We start from the raw sequence: 16,969 nt of genomic DNA, 5'->3' as shown, positions 1-16,969 counted from the left end.
TACTAGTAGTCACCATAAAAACGCCTGCTGCTAAAGGGAAAAAACCAGACAATTTAGCTGTAACTTAGAAAGGGAAAAACGTCTCTCTGTGTTTGGACCTTTAAAATATACAATTGATGTAATGTGAAACCCATAAAAAGTGAAACTGATGAACACAGACCAACGACAGCGTCTGGAATAATCTCAAACAAAGGTGAAATGAAATGGTGGGGAAAAAAGTGCCCCAATAAAATAAAAATAATGAGATGATTCCACATAGGTATTGCCCAACAAATTATATTTCACTACACATAGATTTATATAAACCTACAGGAAGAGCATCAAAATAATAGTGCAATATCTAAGGTAAAATAAAAAAAATATCAAAGAGAAGACTGATGGTTGTACTCACAAACGTGACTCCTATGGTTGAGGAGACAAAGTGATTCACATCCACTAGGAGAGAACTGACTTTTATCCTCAAATCAATTGCCTTCCACTTTGTGAATTCCATGGTCTTTAATGTTGTGCATCTGATAGTAAATTACAATGAATTGTCCACACTCTTCTGAGCTTATAAACCTGCACTAGATCATTGCGTATCGGGACTATGCTGTACTTCTGGGAGTGACAAAGGAAAGCAGATATGGTAGCTCAGAAGATTAAAAAGGGAGTCCAATGCTTTTCATTTTACACTTCATCAGGGTGATTGGTGGTCGGGTCCCGACTGTATTAAATCCTGTGTACATTTTTAATTTGACCAATTGTACGCTTAATATTGTTATTGCTAATTTTAAAGGGTTAAGTACTGTTCAAGATGCCATAGCAGCCTTTATACTTAATCGACCACACATATATCATATGTAAAAGAAAACACATATATATTTATACCAAACAGATAAGATATAAAATGCAATAAAACCTCCATAAAAAATTAATTATACTTAATCCTTTATAAAAAGTGTCACAACACCAGAATGAAGATACATGCTTATGAAAAATACTCCAGAATATAAATATCCTATCTCCTCTCCTCCAAGTACTGGGAATGTTCTCTATTCTCTTAAATGTATTATTCATTCAGGATCCTTTCAGGCAATTTCTGCAGTGGTTGATGAGACAATCTTTGTCACACTCCTTACGAGTGAGGCCTAGGTGTTCCAATATCGTTACTTCCAATGGTCTGTTTGTCTACCCTATTGTCTACCACAAGCACATTCTATTAAATATACAATAAAAAGCAATAAAACTGCCATTTTTTGTAGTTTTGGAGGTGAATTCAGTGATTGTTCTAACCTGATTAATACAGGCCTTGCAATTCACACACTTGAAGAAACCTTTAGTCTTATAGCTAAGCCATTCAAACAGCCATTACTTTACCACAGTAAAATCTCAAATGGGGCTGTTATAGGACACTTACCTGTGCCCCTATAAAAGTAAAGATATAAAAATAAAGAGAAAGGAGAGGTTGTCCAAAATGTCCATTTAAATCTATGTATTATGAATAATATTGGTATTAACATACCTGGGACCTTTCTTAATGAGCTGACCTTAAAATTATTGAAATATTAACCTTTAACTAGCCCATCATGAATATTCAATGTAGTGACTGACCAAATTTCTTAACCAAATGGCTCTAATACTGGTCCTGATGGAAACATTAGCATGTCATTATTTAACCCCTTCACGTCTGGTAACGTACCAGGTACGCCATGCTCAAGTGGGCTTAACAGTACTGTGAAGTACCTGGTACATCATACAAAATGCCCCCGCACTGCCACAATTGTGGTGATCAGGGGGGCACTGCTGCCTGCCCAGATGTCCTCGCAATCTGACAGATTTGGAGCGCTTATGCAAGGAAGAGTGGGCATATATTGCCACGTCAAGATGTGCGATGCTAATAGACTCCTACCCAAAAAGACTGATTGCTGTAAAAATCAGAAGGTGCTTTAACAAAGTACTACTTTAAGGTTATTGTGAGTCCCCCCCCTCAAAGAGTTCAGTTTGTTTTGCAATTGAATTGTTCACGTTATAGGTCACATTAGAGGTTGAAAAAGTTCTGACATGATTTATCTTTGTCTTTAACATCCCAAGAACCTGGTATTTTAACAGGAGTGTGTAGACTTTTTATATCCACTGTATATGTGTGTTTATATATATATATATATATATATATATATATATATATATATATATATATATATATATATATGAATAATGAAGTATATGATATGAATAATAATGTAAGAAGTAAGTAATAAACTTTTAGAGAGTAAAATATAGTAACTTCCAACATTTCCTAGGCAATAGATTTCCTAAAAAATAACCATCTACATAAAAATGGTAGTGGATTGAAAGGGGTATATTTTTGTAGTGGTGTCACTATACATTTTCATTTAAATGTTTTAGCTCTCTAATGCCAACTTAATTATGTTTCTCTAGTGGATGCTAGTATGATTGAAGCACTTCTTAGAACTCTAGCTATGGGCAAAGGGTAATGTTATGGCTTGACCAGTATTGGAATGCACGTTCTAGTCAAATGATTCATGACTCAAGACCCCAGGGTAGGACTAAGCAATCACAACTGGCTGGTATCTTGTATCACAAGATGCTACAGCAAATTTCCCATGGGTTGGTGGGGTAAAAAAGAATGAAGCGAATGCCATGCCATAGAAAATACAAACTCTTATACATGCTGGTCTGTGAATAAAAAAGAAAACATCACTCCATGTATGTGGATATGATAGAATGGCTAGATAAGCGTATGAATAAAATATAAAGTACACAACAAGACAATAGAATATGTGCCAACTCCCTTCTAATGAATACAGCATAAACAACAAAGTGGAAACTACATTTGCTGTTGCCATACATGTCATCTAAGTCTACAGTTCCTGGCCTAGTATTTGATATGGGTTTGATCATTCATGAAAACTGTAAAATATACACAATATTTTGTTGTTATAGTCTTTTTTGCCAGGATGGACAATATTGTATTCAGTCCAGATAGGGATGTCAGACACATATTGTATACATTTCAAAGTTTGCCAACCAGCAGATGTAAAGTGCTGCCCTGCAGTATGTATGATTTATCTAGGCACAGTAATATTCAGTTACTCTGCAATAAGTCCCAGAGCAGCCCTTTTATGATATAGCACCTTACGCACTGCTAACCGGCAATGTATATGTGCACCCCAACATATGCCTTATTGATTCATATTAGGTGACATATGCCTTCAAGACCTCAGAGGTCCCTTTGTAAATTTTTTCCCAAACACTGTAGAATTAATTAAGACATTTTTCTAGATAAATTTAGCATTAGAATTCTTTAAAGATGCAGAATCAATATAGATGCAAATCTATGCAAATTGCATAAAACATAACCGGAATTGGCTTTTAAATATTAATAAAGACAAAGGGCAGAGCATAAACAATAAGAACATAAATAACCTATTCCATATTTTCATAAATGAGCAGAAAAAACATTTTGTGCCAAGACAATTGTTTTTTTTTTAATTATACATTTTGCAGTTCCGTATACATGATAAACAAGTGTAATGGTGTAACTATATATGATTACAAATCCATTTTTTAATTAATATATAATTTATATAAAGCTGTTTTAGCTTCATGTTCTCTATCTATTTTTGGCATTTTTATACATGCTTTATATTTGAGATGATTTTACCTTTTAATATTTTTAGACCTTAGTTATCTGAGCACCAAACAGTGGCATCACTAGGGCCTGTGCAATTTTAATTTTTATTACTATTTTTGAAGAGTGAGAAATTCTTTCAAACACTGACAGTGTAACTGTTAGTAGAAATGCTAATCTCCTGTGTGCCAGTGAGAATTTGCCTCCTGAAAAACACTTAAATATGCATTCTTCTTTTAGGCGTTCAGGGACATTTTATTTTATTTTTTTGAAAACATTTTATTTTATTTTTTTGAAATCAACTATGTAGATGGTTTCTGTAAAAATATGTATTCTCAAATTTTAGCAACATTTTATAACTAGTCATTCTTTGCCCAAATTAGTCTTTATGTAATATGACCTGATAATATTATAAGATTCAAAATTAACACAACATATTCAATAATTAGTTTTTAAATAGTGTATTATTTATTTCAATTAAATAACTAAATGCCTATTGATTCTAATTAAGTTATTGTTGAATGTTAGACATATCTAATTGCATTAGTGTTTTATGATTATTTTCATGCCAAGTACAAATATTTTAGAGAAATATACACTATGATGAGAATAATAATAATAATAATAATACAATGAATCAAATTGCTAGAATAATTCTTAATACCTTAATTTAAAAAAATAAATCCCCCCTCAAGGATATATATATATATATATATAGATATTACATTTTTTATAGGATCTCTGTATTTCTTAAAATACCCCCCCCCTCACATGCACTACCAATGGACACATGCAGCATGTGAAGCTCCTTTGTAAATTAAGCTCTTCAATTTATATTACCGTAATTGCTAGTTTGTAAAATTACCCTGATTGTAAACTGACCCCCTGAAATTTGAATATTAATTTAGAAAAAAAAGAAAAAGCCTGAATATAAGACTGTCCTATAGAAAAAAAGTTTTACTAGGAAATATTAATTTACATGTAAAAATGTTTTCATATTTAATAAAAACTATGATTTATTTGCCAACCTCCCCCCTCCAGTTATGCACATCTGCCCCCATATATGCCTTATAACCCCCTATATGCCACTCTGCCCTCCAGAAATGCCTTATACCCCCTATATGCCACTCTGCCTCCCTGATGTGCCACTCTGGCCCCTAGATATGCTTTATACCCCCCTGATATGCCACTCTGCCCCCCTAGACTTACCAATGCATCATCATACTTGTCCCAGACTCATGCTCTGAGATAACCTCTGCTGCTACACGGCACTTCTACCGGGGCTTCTATGACTGAGCACCGGAAGGTCACGTCACGCCACCACTAGTAGCCCCAGTGGAAGTGCTTTAGCAGCTGAGGAGACGTTCACCGGCATACATAAAAGGTATGCTTTTCTTAAGTTCATGCCATCCCCAGAAATTTGATTTGTGACGGCCATTGTATTTTGTTGTTATTGATGGCCCACTCTCTACTTTGCATCCATTTGATTGTTTTGATTTGATATTTCAGCAACAACATGGGGAAAGCCCATGTTAGCATCAGTCAACGCCCATGATTGAGAGTACACTACAAAACACTTGGTCCCACGTTCAAGTAGAACTTCAAATTAATAACTGCTCAACAGGTCTTTTTATTACACTCAGAACAGGGTGGTGACTGTGCAGCCTTATCTAAATGGACAGTGGTTCTACTTTTGCTAGACTTGCAAATATACTGAATATCGACGAATTCCACGATTTGTACGACACCATGAAAACGAGGCCAGACCCACCTCACTCTCTCCCATGCTCCCTAAATGTTTTCCTACCTTTTCTGCCGACCACTTCTTCTCTCTTTTCTCTTTGTCCTCTGACATTCTCTCCTCCTGATCCTAAAGAAGAGAGGAGTTGAAAGAGAGAAGATGCAGGAGCAGAAGTGAAAGTATTTGGCAGAGAAGGTAGAGTGAGTGAGGGCACCGGGCAACACATTTGACACATTTGCACATGTCTAATGTCTGCCTCACTATGATCTTGTGCTAAGAAACCAGTAAAGCAAGAATAAAGATAACATAGAACAGAACAAGGAGAACAAACAGAAGCATGAGTAGTAAGAGGCCATAGAAAACAACTCCCATTACAATATTACATGAAAAAAATTACTTGGTAAGAAGATTTATGTTGCATTCAACTAAATAACCGTGAGATTTGACATTATAATTTGAAGATTCATCGCTACGTAAGGATACAACAAGAAGTTGTATTTTATATAATTATTGTTATTGTAGTTATATGTTTAGAATTAGGGAATTAAAAGATAAGTTTAAGAGAAAAATCTAAAATCTTACCTGATCCAAGCATTATAAGACGACCCTGATTATAAGACGACCCCCCAAAATCTAAATATTAATTTAGGAAAATAACAAAAAGTTTTACTAGTAAATATTAATTCATGTAAACAATTTTTTCATATTTAATAAAAGCTATGATTGAGAAAAATATATATTTTTTTATTTCCTTTTATTTGCCAACCTGCCCCCCCCAGTTATGCACATCTGCCCCCAGGGTTGCCACTCTGCCCCCAGAAATGCCTTATATCCCCTATTTGCCACTCTGCCCCATGATGTGCCTTTTAACCCTCTATATGCCAGTCTGCCTCCAGAAATGTCTTATACCATCCTATATGCCACTCTGCCCCATGATATGCCTTTTAACCCCCTATATGCCAGAGTGGGGTTAAAAGGCATTTCTGGAGATATATATATATATATATATATATATATATATATATATATAAACTTCTAACAGCAATCACACTCCTATCAAGCCAAGGCAGCTAGTACATGCTGGAACCTGGGGATGATGGGAGTGTGAGTACAGCCTCCCTATGCCATGCTACCACCACCACCCCCCTTACACATCCATGCTATCACACACACACTCATTCACAAACATTTAAATACTCATTCATTCCATTAATCACACATACTTCACACATTAATCACAAAAACCCTCCCCCACCCCCTTACCTAAACTGCAGATCTCTCACTCGAAGACTTCTGCAGGGGCCCGGCTGTGCGAGCAACTTCTCTGTCCCCGCCCCCAGAGGAAGGAGGGGGAGGCAGAATTATGTGACACTTTGCTAGCTTCCTGTTCTCCTGCTGCTAGAGGAGACGCTGCTCGCGGCCAAAGCACCGATAAGCAGCCTGGCCCCAGCGGACATTTTTTTTAAGGTCTGATTAGAAGACGACCTCGATTATAAGACGAGGGGTATTTGTCAGAGCATTTGCTCTGAAAAAAACCTCGTCTTATAATCGAGCAAATACGGTATATTTTATTCTTAGGCCACATCATGTCATAAATGATATCTGAAATCCTGGCCAGATCCCACCAGAACATTAATGGGGCATGAAGCATCCAAGCAAGGCATCTTCAAAGGATGCTAGATGCCCTGTCCTGTGTGCCATAAAATCATACAGGGGACCAGGCACCAGGTCACATAGAGGATGCAGCACCTAGCATCTTCACAGTTTTGAATTGAAAAATATGGTTAACTTTCCATAACAGAATCATAACCATACCTGGGAACTTGTAGGCTCTGGCTACCCAGAGGGACCCAGCCAGGACTGCCCATTGATGCCGATGTTTGTGAGTGTTCCCGCTGACATTAGTGGGCGTCCCTGCTGATATCACAGGAAACTTTCCCATTTAAAGGGGAAATGGACGGGGAGTAGGGCGTGTCAGGACCCCGCTCCCATGACCCAGTGGATGACATTGTGGGTTGAACAGGTCTGGAGTTAAGGTATAGTTGCTCTGGACCCTGTGGGGGAGCAGCTGGTTTTTACCATTAACCCTTTCCCACCCACCTTCTCTTTAACATCAAGATGTGAGTCGGCAAGGCAGAGGCTATTCATTGCTGCTCCTGCTCCTGTTCCTGTTGTGTTTAAGGGTCTTCCGTGACAAGCGTATTTGATTTTTCATCTTTGTGGCTTAATTAAATTCCTATAAAAATGACAAGACCACACAATTTTTGAGTTGGAAATGTATCATAAAAAGAGGTCCAGAATAACATTTTATGTATGTATAGACAGAGGTCCCTGGTGTCTTCAAACCACTGAAGTTTTAATAAACCTAGGAAAATAAGCAATGCCTGACTGCAGTTTGCTCTGTAGAATGGAAAAAGTGTGCAATATTTATTGGTAAGCATCTGATTTTGATAGTTAGCAAATACTTTACTATTTTAATATTTGAGGCATTGCACAGTATTGTATTCTGGAAAACATGTAATAGTATGGACAGGTCGGGAATTGATTTATATTTTAAAATAATGTTTGTATTTGCAGATGGAGGTGCTGTACATTTATAACCTTATGTAGGTTGAATAAAAAACTTAAGTGACGTGTACATATTAATGATTAAAATGGGCTGAATATAAGCAAATAATGAAACTGACATACGAAAATGGATTTCATTATTTACATTTGGAAATTGTTTTACCTTGAGCTTGTTTGGATAACAAAGTATAATCTGTTGAAAGACAAAATGAGCAATGCACAGTATTTCTGACTCTTTACATTTTCTTAGATACATTTGAATGCATTATTTTCCAGATGCAGTTTGTCTCTCAATCAAATATAATCCTGTTTGATCAGATTACACTATTTTAACTGGATTTATTATTACCAAAATTGTATTTTCCAAAAATATATTAAATACCAAATATTTAATCCTGTATACAATATTATATTGATTTTATACCATGTAAATGCATAAAAAAAGTTTAGTGAAGTTGATAAAATATAACAAAAGTCAAAAACAGAAGAGGTGGGTATATCACTTCATGGCTGCCACATATTTTCAAGAAAACTGCATTTAATAAGAAATATGTTCCTCTTTGAATGCCTTCAAAGCAATTCAGTACAATCTGAAAAGCCTAATCACTTTCTTTACTTTTGAATATATTGAGTGCATTGCAATTTGGACACCATGATACAAAATGAGAAAAGGGCACTGCCCTTGCAAGCTTACAATCTAGTTCCTGGTTGAAGGGGAAGTGAAACAGTAGGGGAATAAAGCTTGGATGTGGATGAGTTGCTTGAGTCAGGATGAGCTGTATAGGTTGTTGGTCATTCAGATGGCTTAGACAGAATGTTGGTCTGAGATTGTTATTAGCAAAGGTTATATGCTTCTCGAAAGAGGTGGGTTTTCAGAGAGCTTTTGAAATTTGTGTACGAAGAAGGGAGTCTGATATAAAAGGGTAGGGAATTAGAGAGAAGGGGTAATCCACAGGTGAAATTATGGAAGCAGGAGTGGGAAGACGTAATGATGATAGAAGAGAGAAGAGGGCATATAACGGTGGATTTGAATGGGAGTGTAGAGATATAAGAAAGTTAAGGGCTCTGTATGTCCGGGTCACAGGTTTGAATTTGACTCAGAAGGGTATGGGAACCAGTGGAGCAATTGGCACAGAGGATTGCCAGATGAGGAATGGTGAGAGGAAGAATAATCTGGCTGCAGTGTTGAGGACGGATTGGAGTGGTGTAAAGTGGGGAGGGGGAGAACAGTTAGTAGGGAGCTACAATAATCCAGAAGGGATATCAAAAGGGAGTGGATAAATGTTTTGGTTGTATCTTGTGTGACAAATGTTCAAATTCGGAAATGAAGGTTTTTCAGGTGAAGGTGGCAGGATTTGGTGAGGGACTGGATGTGAGGGATGAAGGAGAGAGCAGCAAACATGGTCTGTCAGTTGGATAGTGGCGTTGTCAACAGTCATAAATTTTACAAAGAGCATAGGGCAGGATTACCATAAACTTAGTCTTGGAGATGTTGAGCTTCAGCTAATGAAACAATATCCATGATGCAATTCCAGAAAGACAGTTGGTGAAGTGAGTTAGAAGAGAGGGTAAAAAGTAAGGAGAGGAAATATAGAGTAGGGTGTCGGCTACGTATAGATGGTATTAGAAACAAAAGTAAGTAACTTTGAGTTGTCCAAGTGAAGAGGTAGCAAATTAAAGAATGGATAAAGATCAGCACTTAATAATTTCTAACATATATATTATTAAAAATGAATAAAGTGCTATGCAATCTTCATTACACTAACAATTTAGATATATCTATTCTTTCAATGTGACACCAATTTATAAGAATAAATATGAATTAAATATAGACAAATAAATATATATATAAAAATACATTTTTAGTATAAATTAAATTATATATTAATAATAAATTAGCTTAATAATATACAATTTAAGATGAATGTTTCCAAATGTACATATATTTTAACCTGGAATGTGAAAGAGAAAATCAGCATCAGGATAGAAGTGAAGAGGTGTAGATGGAGAAGAGAAGAGGCCCCAGAACTGAGCCCTGAGGAACACCAACAGATAGTTGCAGGGGAGAGGAACATGTTCCAGTAAATTAGACATTAAATGAATAGTCAGAGAGGTAGGATTTGAATCAGGAAAGCATGAGCATGAAGGATTTGTAAAAGGAGGGATGGTCAACTGTATCAAAGGCCACAGAGAGGTCCAAGATTATTGTGAGGTCCAAGAGTATTGTGAGGTCCAAGTAGTGAGAAATGGCCTTTAGTTTTAGGGATAAGGAGGATGTTGGTAATTTTAGTGATTGTATATTGTGATTGCAGAGGGTCAAGCAGAGAGTTTGTGGAGAGAAATTTAGTTACTCATTGTATATAAGTACCCCCTATGCTATATCTCTGCTGTTGACTAATTTGTTTTGATTGTCGGCAACAAGAAGTTCAGGTTAGTTAGCACTTGCTAAAATAACCTTAGATGGCAGGTGGGGTTTTTGGGTTGTATTATTATTATTAAGTGATATCTATTGCCACAATACAAACAATATGTGAATTCAACGATATTCCATAAATTTTCTTAATAACCCTTTATCATCTACTGACACAAAATAAGTATCCATTCAGATGGAATAAATATTCAATAAGGTAGTGTTAATATACATCATAGGGGAAAGTGATACTAAATATATTTCCTTTGCATTTAAGTTTTTTGTGCTTAGCACCAAGCTGTTCATTTCATTAATTGTCACTTGTTAGCTGATGACAGTCCATAGATTTGTAATTAATTAAAAAAGTTGCCAAATAGTTGCATTTCCAGTCCTGAGAAATGCATAGAAAATAATTTTATTTTTTAAGTATTTTCTTTGTAGCCCAGGATGCAAATATCTCTCAGCTGACAACTGCTGTCTAAGCATATTTCATATCTGTCTTGTTTTCCTATACGGACTAAGAATAAACAAGTTAGTGAATCTATTAAAAGGAGGAGATATTACAACAAAACGTAATTTTGCCATGTTCTTTTTCAAAACTGTTTCAGTAACATAATGCAAATAGTATTTGCAATGCCCCAGTGCTTTGTAAGAAATTCAAGCTATCTGGATATTTCAGTAAAGAAACAGGTACTTGATACAGGAGGAAATATAGGAGGAAAAAAGCAGACTATTAGTTTTCTTTTTGCATTAGCATTCCAATCCCAGATAATAATAAGCTGGCTAATAGATAACTTGGAATATGTAATACATATTTATGTTTTATGCCTTTATAAGGCTTACTTACTTAGTGCTTTATGATTTTGCCAAAGTCAGAAGTGATATTGATAGCTATAATGCGCATTAAAAAAGGCTAGGCCTTACTTCTATGGAATTTGAAAAGTTTAGCTTATTTCAGAAGTATTATCTTATGTATACTTACACACCTGTACTAAAGAGAAACATAAATCACATGTAACCCATGTAATTGCCATTTTTGTACAAAATTAATTTCAGGATACAATCAAGAATATGAACTTTTCTGAAACTACACATGCTTAGCCAGATGCAGACTCAGACAAACTAAAGCATTAAAAAGTAGACAAATCCTCAAAGAGCAGGAAACTCAACTAGAAAATGAGTTTATCAAAATAAATTCAGAAGTATGCATAATAATATTGGTCATTTACAGCACTGAGTGCATCGCTAATTTAATCTAAATTAAATTAACAGAGAAATGAAGGAATTCTGTCCTAGTACTTATAAAGCTCTTTTTGGTTTCATAAAAATAAAATATTTACTCGCAAGCAAAAGTCAATAAAACCCAGTAATTCAATATATCAAATCCTGTAACTCAAAATCACACATAAGCAGTTTTTAGTTTCTGGTTTTGCATCTCATATTCTGGATTCTACATTTACCACAGCATCTTAATTGACATTTATTTTCTCAGAAATAAGAACAAAATCTCCTATGCCATAATATTTCTGAAAATGTAATTTATACAGACAAAATCAGTCAGCGGTGATGGAATGACACTGCAAATACTATTCTGCATATAAAACATCCGGAAGGCTTTCAAAATACACTTGGTATTTTTAAAGGGCTCTTGCTATCTATCTATCTATCTATCTATCTATCTATCTATCTATCTATCTTACAGTTATTCTAGAGGGAGACCATATAATATATACAATAATGGGCACCACATTTAAAAAAAGGCCACCGTGACATAAAGGGACAGTCACCTTAGTTATCTATACCAAACACTGCAATCAACAGCTCCAAAGGAAAAATAACATTTATTGAGAGATTTGTTTTACATAATTCTTATTAGTAAGATAAATTACATAATGTCTACAGAAAATCTATAAATAGGATGGCATGGTAGAGTATGCCTATAATTGGAAGCTTACCAAATATTGTAAATAACAATTTACTCCAAAAGGCCTTGGAATATAAAGAGGTAGTCAATGTTCTAGGCAGGCCTTCATTCTGGCCAATAAATACATAAGCCTCAGCATTCTTCACTGTATATATTAGAGTTAATGTTTTCCATTAATACTTACAATGACAGGTACTAGACTAATATTTAATTAGAGAGTTTTAGAAGCATGCCATAGCTTTTAGTAAGTAGGCATATTGACAAAAAAGATGCAGACTTCCATAAGCTTTTAAGATCCCAAAGGTCCCTTATTTTCATCTTAAAAGCGATATCGGTTTTGGAAGACTATATGACAATGTTGCATTGTATTTTTTTACTTAATTTATACTCATACATGTTGCTGTTTCCTTTAACTTTGATTCATTTTTCTTTTGTATAGAAGAAATAAAGTGTTACTTTATTTCCCATCAACTATTTCGCTTAAGGTCATAACTATGAACAGGTTTCATAAAAAAAAGTTGCCTAAGACTAAATTTAAACTGAAAACTCCATGCACAGATGTTCTGCGAGCATTCAATAGTTTCCATCGTACTCGTGTGATTCACGCTTTCACACATTTACTTTTATTTCACATGTAATGCTGCAAAAAGGCTTCTCGCATATGCAAAAGAAAAACAACCAAATCACGATTCTCTCCGACAAACCAGATTGTGAATGTGAATATAATAAATGTATTCGTCTCTAGAGCTAGCTGTGTTCTTTCACATTTTAACATTTACTTTAAACTGATGAATAATTGTGGAGCTATAAATCCAGTAAAATACAATTTATCTGCCAGTTTTCAAACTGGAACCAACAGCGTTTTGTGAAGCATGTTGTCTGCACAAATATTATTTTCTAATGTACCCCACTAAAATATTTTAGGAATTATGTATTTATAGGAGACTCTATATAGATTTTTCTAGAGTCTCCCCCCATGCTTACAAAACATTTTTAGGTCTTACAAAGCACTCCTATTGATTTCAAAGGGAGTGCTTTCCTGCCAGTGACACCAAATGCAGATAGCAAGGGGGTGGGCAGCTAAAGAATGCATATTATAATACTTACAAAGTACTTTTAAATGCATTCTTTGTCGCTGAGGCTTTATGGAACATACTGTCCTTTTAATCAATCTATTGTAATTTCTTGGAAATAAATTTAAAATCCTACAATTTTTATTCTGCTGTATGTCATGTTATTTTGAGGATATGGCCTGTCTTGATTGCTTAATCAGTGTTCTAATTAGTAAATGTGCAAAATACCTTGATTTTATGAATTGCTGCAATTTAAAACTTTATTAAAATTATTCTATGGAAATTAATGATGGTTTGAGATCGGATATAAAATACTTGTTACAAACCTAAAGGAGAACCTACACTCTGACTGCAATGAAAAATACCAAATTGCCATATACAATCTGCATTGAATCCACAATGTATTTTAGCATGGGTGTCCCTAGAAACCATGGGGCCCTGGTGCCAAAGATTGCTCTCTCTGGACCCCCCCCCCAACCTGGAGGAGAGGAGATATTTATAAGAATGTATCTTCATTCTAGTGTTGTGACACTTTTATAAAGGATTAAGTATTTTATTTTTTTTATGAATTTTTTATGGAAGTTTTATTGCATTTTATATCTCATTTGTTTGGTATGAATAAAGTACATTTATATTTGTTTTCTTTTATTTTACATATGATATATGTGTGGTCGATTAAGAATAAAGCCTGCAATAGCATCTTGAACATTATCAAGTACCTAACCCTTTAAAATTAGCAACAACAATATTAAGCATACAATTGGTCAAATTAAAAATGTACACAGGATTTAAGACAGTCGGGACCCGACCACAAATTACCTTGATGAATTGTAAAATGAAAAGCATTGGACTCCCTTTTGGATCTTCTGAGCTACCATATCTGCTTGTTTATGGCACTCCTGAAAATACAACATAGTCCCGATATGCTATGATCTAGTGCAAGGACGCTAGTTTATAGACTCAGAAGAGTGTGGACAATTCATTGTAATTTACTCAGATGTACAGCATTAAAGACCATGGAATTCACAAAGTGTAAAGGAAATGATTTAAAAGTCATCTTCCGGATGAGGTTATCGGGTTAGTGGGCAGTCAGTTCTCTCCTAGTGCATGTGAATCACTTTACAACCACCAGTCTTCCCTTCTCTTTGATATTTTTTGATTTTACCTTATATATTGTATTATTATTTTTATGTTCTTCCTAGGTTTATAGAAATCTATGTGTAGTGAAATATAATTGGTTGGGATATACCTTACACTTGTAGGTAATTGTTATAGTCATGTTTAAGACAAATTCTGCTAACAGCATTTAGTTTAGTATCATCATGAAAGAGCATATAGCAATTTATTGAGTGATGTATTCAATGAAGATCGCACACAGCATTTTGTTTATTTGTGGTTTTCTAAGTGTATGTAGTCCTCCAAGTTTTTCACAACCACTGTACCATGCACATTCTTCAGTGGTCTATAGAACGAATGAGGTAGGATTATCATTATTAAGAATATTATCTAGATTTTTAAAATTTATACTACAACATTGTTATTAATAATAGCAGCAGAGATACACAAGGGACTAACCCAAAATGCAAGTTTCTTGTGTTTAGCCCTGATGGAGCCAGTACCTACACTGGCGAAAGGCATGTTGGGCACGCTGCAGTTTTAGTTAGAATAAAGGTATACCTCTATATACATGGCCCGGTTTATTTACAGTGTATTCATATGAAATAATAATGGATTGGTTCAAAAGGCAACATAATGTACATAAAATTCTTATTTCAATGTTGATCTTTGTTGGAAAAGTAATTACATGTAACATCTTGCTTCTGGCCCTTCCGCGTCCATGTTTTCTCACTAATGTAGGTCATGCATGCCTCTCAGTCTTTGGTGATTCACATTTTGTCCATCTCAGTGACTTACACACATACAACCATATACACATATCCCAAAAGACTATATCTACAAAAATATAATGTTTTAACACTTCTTAATGGAGCTGCAATATGTATTACATGTACTATATAAAATAACCTTGTCAAACCTCTGATAGAGCCATGAAAATTGAAGTGACATTGTGACAATGTGCAGTTATGCCAATGATATATGCTTATGGAAACATTAGCAGTAAATAAAACATACATTTGAACACAAGTAAAAATAGATTATAGATATATAACATTGGGGGCTTTACAGTCATAATAAATTGCAAGGAAGAATGAGAAATGAGATCTATAATACAGTATTTGCTCGATTATAAGACGACTCTGATTATAAGATGACCCCTCAAGATTTGAATATTCATTTAGAAAAAAGCCTGAATATAAGACTACCCTATAAGAAAAAAGTTTTATTAGTAACTATTCATTCACATGTAAACTATTTTTTTCGTATTTAATAAAAACTGTGATTGAAAAAAATGCATTTTTTGTTTTTATTTCCTTTTATTTGCCAACCTGCCCCCCCAAGTTATGCACATCTGCCCCATGACTTGCTAATCTGCCCCCAGATATGCCTTAAACCCCCCTATATGCCTCCTTGCCTCCCTGATATGCCACTCTGCCTCCTTCATATGCCACTCTTCCTCTTAGCCTTATACCACCTATTTACCACTCTGCCCCCAGATATGCCTTATTCCCCTCTTTTTGCGAGTCTGCCACCCTGATATGCCTTATGCCCCCTATATGCCCCCCACCGACTTACCGATGCATCCCTAGAGTTGTCCCCCGTGCTCCAGGGTCCCTGGTGTCAAATGGCGGCAGCTGATCGATGTCTGCTCGCAACCTCTGTTGCTACCCGGGACTTCCGCCGGGGCTTCTATGACTGAGCACCGGAAAGTCGGGTAGCAACGGAGGTTGTCTGTGCTCATCGCGCAGACATTCACTGGCTGCCAGAGAGGAGCACCCTGCAGCACTGCAGGGGATCCTCCTCTCTGGCAGCCGGTGAACATCTGCCTGATGTGAGTAAACAACCTCCGCTGCTGCTGGCTGGTACTTCTGCAGGGGCTTCTATGGTGGAGCACAGGAAGGTCATGTCACTCCGTCGCTCTGTCATAGAAGTTCCGGCAGAAGTGCTGGCAGCAGGAGTGTCTGAGCGCATCGCATAGATGTCCACTGGCTGGCAGAGAGAAGGATCCAGGGCTCTTGCAGCCCTATGGAGGATCTGGATCTGAGTCCTGTAGTCAGAGCAAATATGGTATTAAGAAATATTCAATACTACCTAAAAAAATATGAAGGTGGTTTAAAGAAACTATGTTTTCGCAATACCCTCAACATTGTTAGTCTATGGAAGACTGGCTGTATATATATATATATATATATATATATATATATATATATATATATATATATATATAAAACTGTGTATGTATTCTTTGGATGTTAGGAAGTATTCAATTATCCTAACTTCCTTTTCCTTTTTCCAAATAAAACTCTCCCTATAGCTAAGTTGCTGCCATTGATTAGTTGATTAGTTCAGGTAACTGCTTTCATAACAAACTTTTAAACAAAATGCAAAAACAATTACACTGGCTGATAAAGAAAAATCATAAGATATACAGTAGGTAGTATCAATAAATTATTTTGGTTATGAGCTGTCATGGTGTCAGTTCTTTTTTAAAAGTACATCT

The 16,969-nt window shown here is 35.5% G+C and overlaps 1 protein-coding gene across 1 annotated transcript in view; it reads left to right on the top strand.

Annotated features, from left to right (window-relative positions):
- The window catches only part of LOC149302324 (CUB and sushi domain-containing protein 1-like), a 589,437-nt gene that overhangs the window by 358,553 nt on the left and 213,915 nt on the right, over positions 1-16,969 (top strand). The gene's annotated exons all lie outside the window — the stretch shown is intronic.

Source organism: Sceloporus occidentalis, unplaced genomic scaffold (genome assembly GCF_023333645.1).
Source record: "Sceloporus occidentalis isolate IW3139 unplaced genomic scaffold, rSceOcc1.0.p SCAF_19, whole genome shotgun sequence".
In the NCBI taxonomy this organism is placed as follows: domain Eukaryota; kingdom Metazoa; phylum Chordata; class Lepidosauria; order Squamata; family Phrynosomatidae; genus Sceloporus; species Sceloporus occidentalis.
This window is presented reverse-complemented; position numbering and strand designations above follow the sequence as displayed.